Source organism: Triticum urartu, chromosome 4 (assembly GCF_003073215.2).
Source record: "Triticum urartu cultivar G1812 chromosome 4, Tu2.1, whole genome shotgun sequence".
Lineage (NCBI taxonomy): Eukaryota > Viridiplantae > Streptophyta > Magnoliopsida > Poales > Poaceae > Triticum > Triticum urartu.
Window position 1 is genome coordinate 442,386,759 of NC_053025.1, and position 5,959 is coordinate 442,392,717.

A 5,959-nucleotide genomic window follows, 5' to 3' on the forward strand; every position below is an offset into this window, starting at 1 on the left:
GGAAACTAGTAATATTGTCTTGCTCTGTCCAATACTTTCTAGGTTGCTGATAATGAGACTCCCATAATTTTCAACAGATGAGGTTCAAGTTGGATAGCCAAGATGATGCAACCAGACAAGCTTGCACCCATGTTTTCAAGTCTGCTCTGTGATAGTATCGGTATAACTTGAGGAAAACTCACTTTGAAGGCAAGGCTAACGGTGAACTTGCCCAAACATCTCCAGTGGAAAATATATCTGATGAAGACTGGAGATGCCTCGTTAAACACTGGTCTGATCCGAAGTATCAGGTACATTATATATATGTCATCAGATCACATGTTGAAGTCCTATTTACGCATGTGCCACACAAATCTATCTTCTTGTAGGTGAACTGTTCAAAGAACAAGGCCAACCGTATGAAAGTGAAATTCCAACAGACGATAGGATCTCGTAGCTATATTGCACACTGCGAGGCTCTTGTAATTAGCTGTTGTTTCACTCTTTTCGTTGTACCATATTATCAGATCTATATTGACTTGTTCCAAATGCAGAGGAAATCCCACAAGGACCAAAAAGTACCTGAACCAAATGTTGTGGAAATCTTCAAGGACTGTCACACCAGCAAGAAGAAGGGCATGACTACACCAGTCAAAGCCGCTGTTGTAAGTCCTTAATCCTCATGCCTTTTAACTACTACTTACTCTGACTTGTGCCTTGAACTGCATGGTTTGCAGCCAATGTCTATTACTCTTTTCAATTTTATACACATTTTTCTTAGCGTATCATTGCACCTTACAAGGTTTAAAAGAGAGGAGTGATGTTACTTTGATCTTGACCTGTAATCTAGTTCCATGCTGGACTTGCCCACACAACGTTACAATTGCCTGTTTGTCTGTTCTCAGTTGTTTTGTGATATGAATGACATCATACTATGCTTACCGTATTATAAACTTCGTCTCTTTATCCTTAGCCCTCAATACAATGTGAAGAAATAGACAATACATTAGCGATGGTACATGGTCATATGTTTGGAACCTGGTTTTATTATGTACTTTGCAATAAAATACAACTAATATTTTACATGGGTTCACCAAAATAAGTTTTGTATATAGACCAAAGCTATTTTGTTTGGTTTTGCTGCCTCCTTAATATCTTCTGTTCTGGTACTACTAATGTAAAACCTCAACTTTTCAGCAAGCTATGGAAAAAATGGTGGAACCGCCACCTTCTGAAGGTGGCGAGGCAACTATAATCGCAATGTCAGCTCTTGCTGCAGTGGGTCAGTACATGTCCACTAACAGTGCCAAAAGCAAGTTCCTGCGTAATACTGGGTTGGTTGTTAAGGCAATATCATCCAAACTGCCTCATGATCAAGATATGCAAGCTCAAAGCAATGTTGTATCTGCACTCCAGACCAAGTCCATTCCCTAACAGAGACCCTTTTTGAAACAAGGAGAAACATTGCTCAATGTCATCAAGATATGCATGGTTTTGAAACCAGACTATCAGACATTTGCTATGTTGTTCAGGAGCCTAGGGGAAATGAAGGCGAGGGTTATGGTGCTCCATCGGACAATACAGCATGAAAATGTAACAGTCAGGTCAAATGAACTGAGCTTCTGAACTTCTGGTGGTGCATTTATCTGCTAGACTATTAAGTTTTATGCCAACCTTCCTTTTGTTATATAGTTGTAATTTGTTTTGGTGCAATACAAAATTTATTCTTAACGTGCAGCCACCGCCTGAAGAAAACAACAAGCCATTTTTGTATAGTGTAGGGTGTTCCCTATATTTGCACTGGTGGCGATCTTTGATGCCGAGTGGATGTAATCTGTGCAATCGCCTTAATAGCCTAGCGTTAGTTTCGGCCTTATTTATTTCCTAGTCTTCTTTTTCCCTGGTTTGCTAGTGGTCGCAACTACCATGGGCCATATACGGGCCGTAGGATCCATGGGTCTCCTATGGGCCGTCGATAAATGGGCCTATAACCGGTGGGCCTCGGGCCGTCGGATAAATGGGTCTACATGGGCCATAATTGGGCGTAATTGGTATCGGCCCAGCATGGTAACAGGTCGTTAACAGGCCGTAGGACAGAAAAGGCTTAATTCTATCACAGGCATAACGGGTCGTTAATGGGCCAGAATATAGGACGGGCCAGAAACGGCGCAACGGGTTAACAGGCCAGAAACGGGCCGACTCTTGCCATGCGCCGAATTTGGCCCATTAGGGTAACAGGCCAGTAACGGGCTGATTCTTGCCATGGGCCGAATTTGGCCCATTAGTGGAACAGGCCAGTAACGGGCCGACTCTTGCCATGGGCCGAATTTGGCCCATTAGGGGAACAGGCCAGTAACGGGCCGAAAGTAATCGAGGGCCGAAAAGGAGCCCAAGAACGTATGGGCCGTCAATAGGCCGAAAGCTAACACGGGCTGGAAACGGCCCATGTAAATCATGGGCCATTAACGGGTATAAAGAAAATTACTGTTCATTATGGGCTAGAGTCACCGTGGGCCTATAATGGGCCGAAAGATACGAAGGCCTCATATGGGCCGAAAGACGTCATGGGCCATACATGGGCCGAAAGTGAAATGGGCTGGTATTATATTCAACGTCCCACATGACGTTGCTGGGCCGATTTCCTTTAGGGCCTAACGGGCCATGAGTTAACGGGCCGTAAAATGGGCTATTTGCGAAGAGACCGTTAACAGGCTTTTCATGGGCCAGCCCGTTAACTTTTGACCAAGTCAAACGGGCCGGCTTTGTAAGCTAAATGGGCCACTGTTGGGCCGTGCCACGTGTCGACATATCATAGGCGCCTATCTGACCCACTGACGAGCTGACATGTGTTTCCTCTAGCCAATGATGATTTTACACGTGGAAAATCCCCATTGGTCGGGGCTGTTAATGGGTTATCAGATCCAAAACCCGACCCGATAGCTTAATGGTGTTCCGTTATGGTGGATGCCACGTGTCGGTCACCCTTAACGAAAGCACTTCTGTGACGCGCGATTTATCGTCATGGAAGTGGACACTTCCGTGATGATAATTTTGGTAATGTCATGGAACACTTCTACGACAACACAGGTATGACTATCTTGATTCTGTCATAAATTTGTCATGGATGTACATGCATGACAAAAAAGTGACCTACCGTGACAAACACGTATCATCACGGAAGTGTATGTTTTTTGTAGTGAGGACTGCCGCTGACCAGAAGAGAAGCTGTGGGTATGCTCCACACATTCAGGAGCTCATCAACTCCAAGATGGGCACATGAACATATCTGTTGGATAAGGAGCATCTACCCTTATATCCTGATTTTGAAGACAACACTGTAGTGATGAATGAGGAGGAACCATCATCAGTTCAAGCACAGGAGAAGAGAGCCAAAGCAAAGGCTGAGAAAGCTGCCAAGATGCCAAGTGTTGAAGAGGCATCTCAAGTTTTCCTGAAGAGCAAGCAAGATCAACTTGCATATCTGATCCAGTCTACACTGAGGATTGAGAAGGGCTTGGCCACCCTGATTCAAAATCAGGAGAGCTTGGAGAGGATCGTAGAAACTGAATTTTATGGTCTTGATCTGAAGGTAACTGAGATTCAAACAGCAGTTGAGCAGCTCCAGGAGGAAGCAGAAGAGAAGAGAGGGAAGGCAACTACTGATGCATTTCAGCGAGTGCCTAGAGGACAGTGGTCTGCTGTAGTGCATGTACCTGATACAAGAGCAACAACATCAGCACCAGCAGCCACAGCCTCAGTACCACCTCCAGCAGCCACGCCACCAGCTCCAACTACATCAACGGATGCCTTCGTCCTTGGAGTTCTCTCTACACCACCTCCCGAAGGCCAAGCCTGAGAGACGCATAGCACTATGCATATTTGAACTTTTTGGTAACTTGTTGCCAAAGGGGGAGAAATATGTATATATCATAGGCTTCGAGAGAGAGTGCTTTTCTTCTTTGCATTTGGCTGAACTTTTTATTGCTTGTGTGAGATACTTGTGTGATCATGTGATTGATCATATGCTACTTTAATGCTTTCTTGGATGATACTATCTTTTATATGTCTATATGATCATTCACTTTGCTTGGTGACGAGTGCATGCTTTTAAGTTATATCATTTTGAGCGCTCCACCAAGATGTATGTGACATGGAAGAGTGATCCACGATCCTAATCGATTGTGCATTTGCATTCAAAAGCAAATTTTAAATAATGCACAAATTTAGGGGAGCTCTTGGTTATCACATACTTCTCAAAGAGACAATGTATTTCAATCTTATTATCATTTGTCGAAGCTTTGGTCTATATGTTGTCTTCAATTACCAAAAAGGGGGAGATTGAAAGTGCAACTATCCCTGGGTGGTTTTGGTAATTCCTAACAACATATAGCTCATTGAGCTAATACTATTTCAAGATAAATATTTCAGGAAAGCTCAATGATTGGCATGGCATGGTTTAGAAATGTGGACCCGTCAAAATGCTAAGTACAAAAGATTGGCTCAAGCTCAAGCTCAAGACTCTACATTTTACCTTTTAGTGATCCAAGATCACATCGAGTCCATAGGAAAAGCCAATACTATTAAAAGGGGATGAGGTGTTGCTTAATGGGTTACTTGCTTAAAATGCTTAGTGATATGCTCCAAAACCCTCAACCACTTTCTCACATCCACATATGTCCCAAACCAAAAGTCAAACTTGGCCCCACCAAATCTTTCCATCCGGTGCCACCGAGTTCAGTTGACATAGCCACTGCCACAAAACCCTAGTCACTTCGGTCTTACCGATAGGGATCTCGGTCTCACCGAGATGGGATTGCAAACTCTCTGTTTCCCTTCGTAACGTTTCGGTCTATCTAATATGAGCGATCAGTCCCACCGAGTTCGCAATGCAAACTCTCTGTTTCCCCTTCGTAACGTTTCGGTCCAACCGAAATGAGCGAATCGATCCCACTGAGTTTGCCTGACCAACTCTCTGTTTGCTTATTACCAAAATCGGTCCCACCGAGTTTGTGTAATCGGTCTCACCGAGATTACGTTATGTCCTAACCCTAATAGAATCGGTCCCACCGACTTGACATGTCGGTCCCACCAAAAATCCTAACGTTCAGATTATGAACTAAATCGGTCTGACCGAGTTCTCTGATTCGGTCCCACCGAGTTTGGTAAATTGTGTGTAACGGTTAGATTTTGTGTGGAGGCTATATATACCCCTCCACCCACTCTTCATTCGTGGAGAGAGCCATCTGAACATGCCTACACTTCCATCATACATTTTCTGAGAGAGAACCACATACACTTGTGTCGAAGTCAAGATATTCCATTCCAAACACATAAATCTTGATCTCTATCCCTTCCCAAGTTGCTTTCCACTCAAATCATCTTTCCACCAAATCCAATCCTATGAGAGAGAGTTGGTTGTTGGGGAGACTATTATTTGAAGCACAAGAGCAAGGAGTTCATCATCAACACACTGTCTATTTCCTTTTGGAGAGTGGTGTCTCCTAGATTGGTTAGGTGTCACTCTGAGCCTGTGTCAAGATTGTGGAGTTGAACCAAGGAGTTTGTACGGGCAAGGAGAGCGCCTACTTCGTGAAGATCTACCCTAGTGAAGAAAGTCCTTCGTGGGCGATGGCCATGGTGGGATAGACAAGGTTGCTTCTTCGTGGATCCTTCGTGGGTGGAGCCCTCTGTGGACTCGCGCAACCATTACCCTTCGTGGGTTAAAGTCTCCATCAACATGGATGTACGATAGCATCACCTATCGGAACCACGCCAAAAATCTCTGTGTCTACATTGCGTTTGCTCCCTCAAACTCCTCCCTTTACCTTCATGTGCAATGTTTTACATTCCTCTGCTATACTCTTAGACTTGCATGTGTAGGTTATTTACTTGACTAGTGCTAAGTTGCTAAAATCTACCAAGACTTAAAATTGGGAAAAGGCTAGATTTTTATTTGGTCAAGTAGTCTAATCACCCCCCC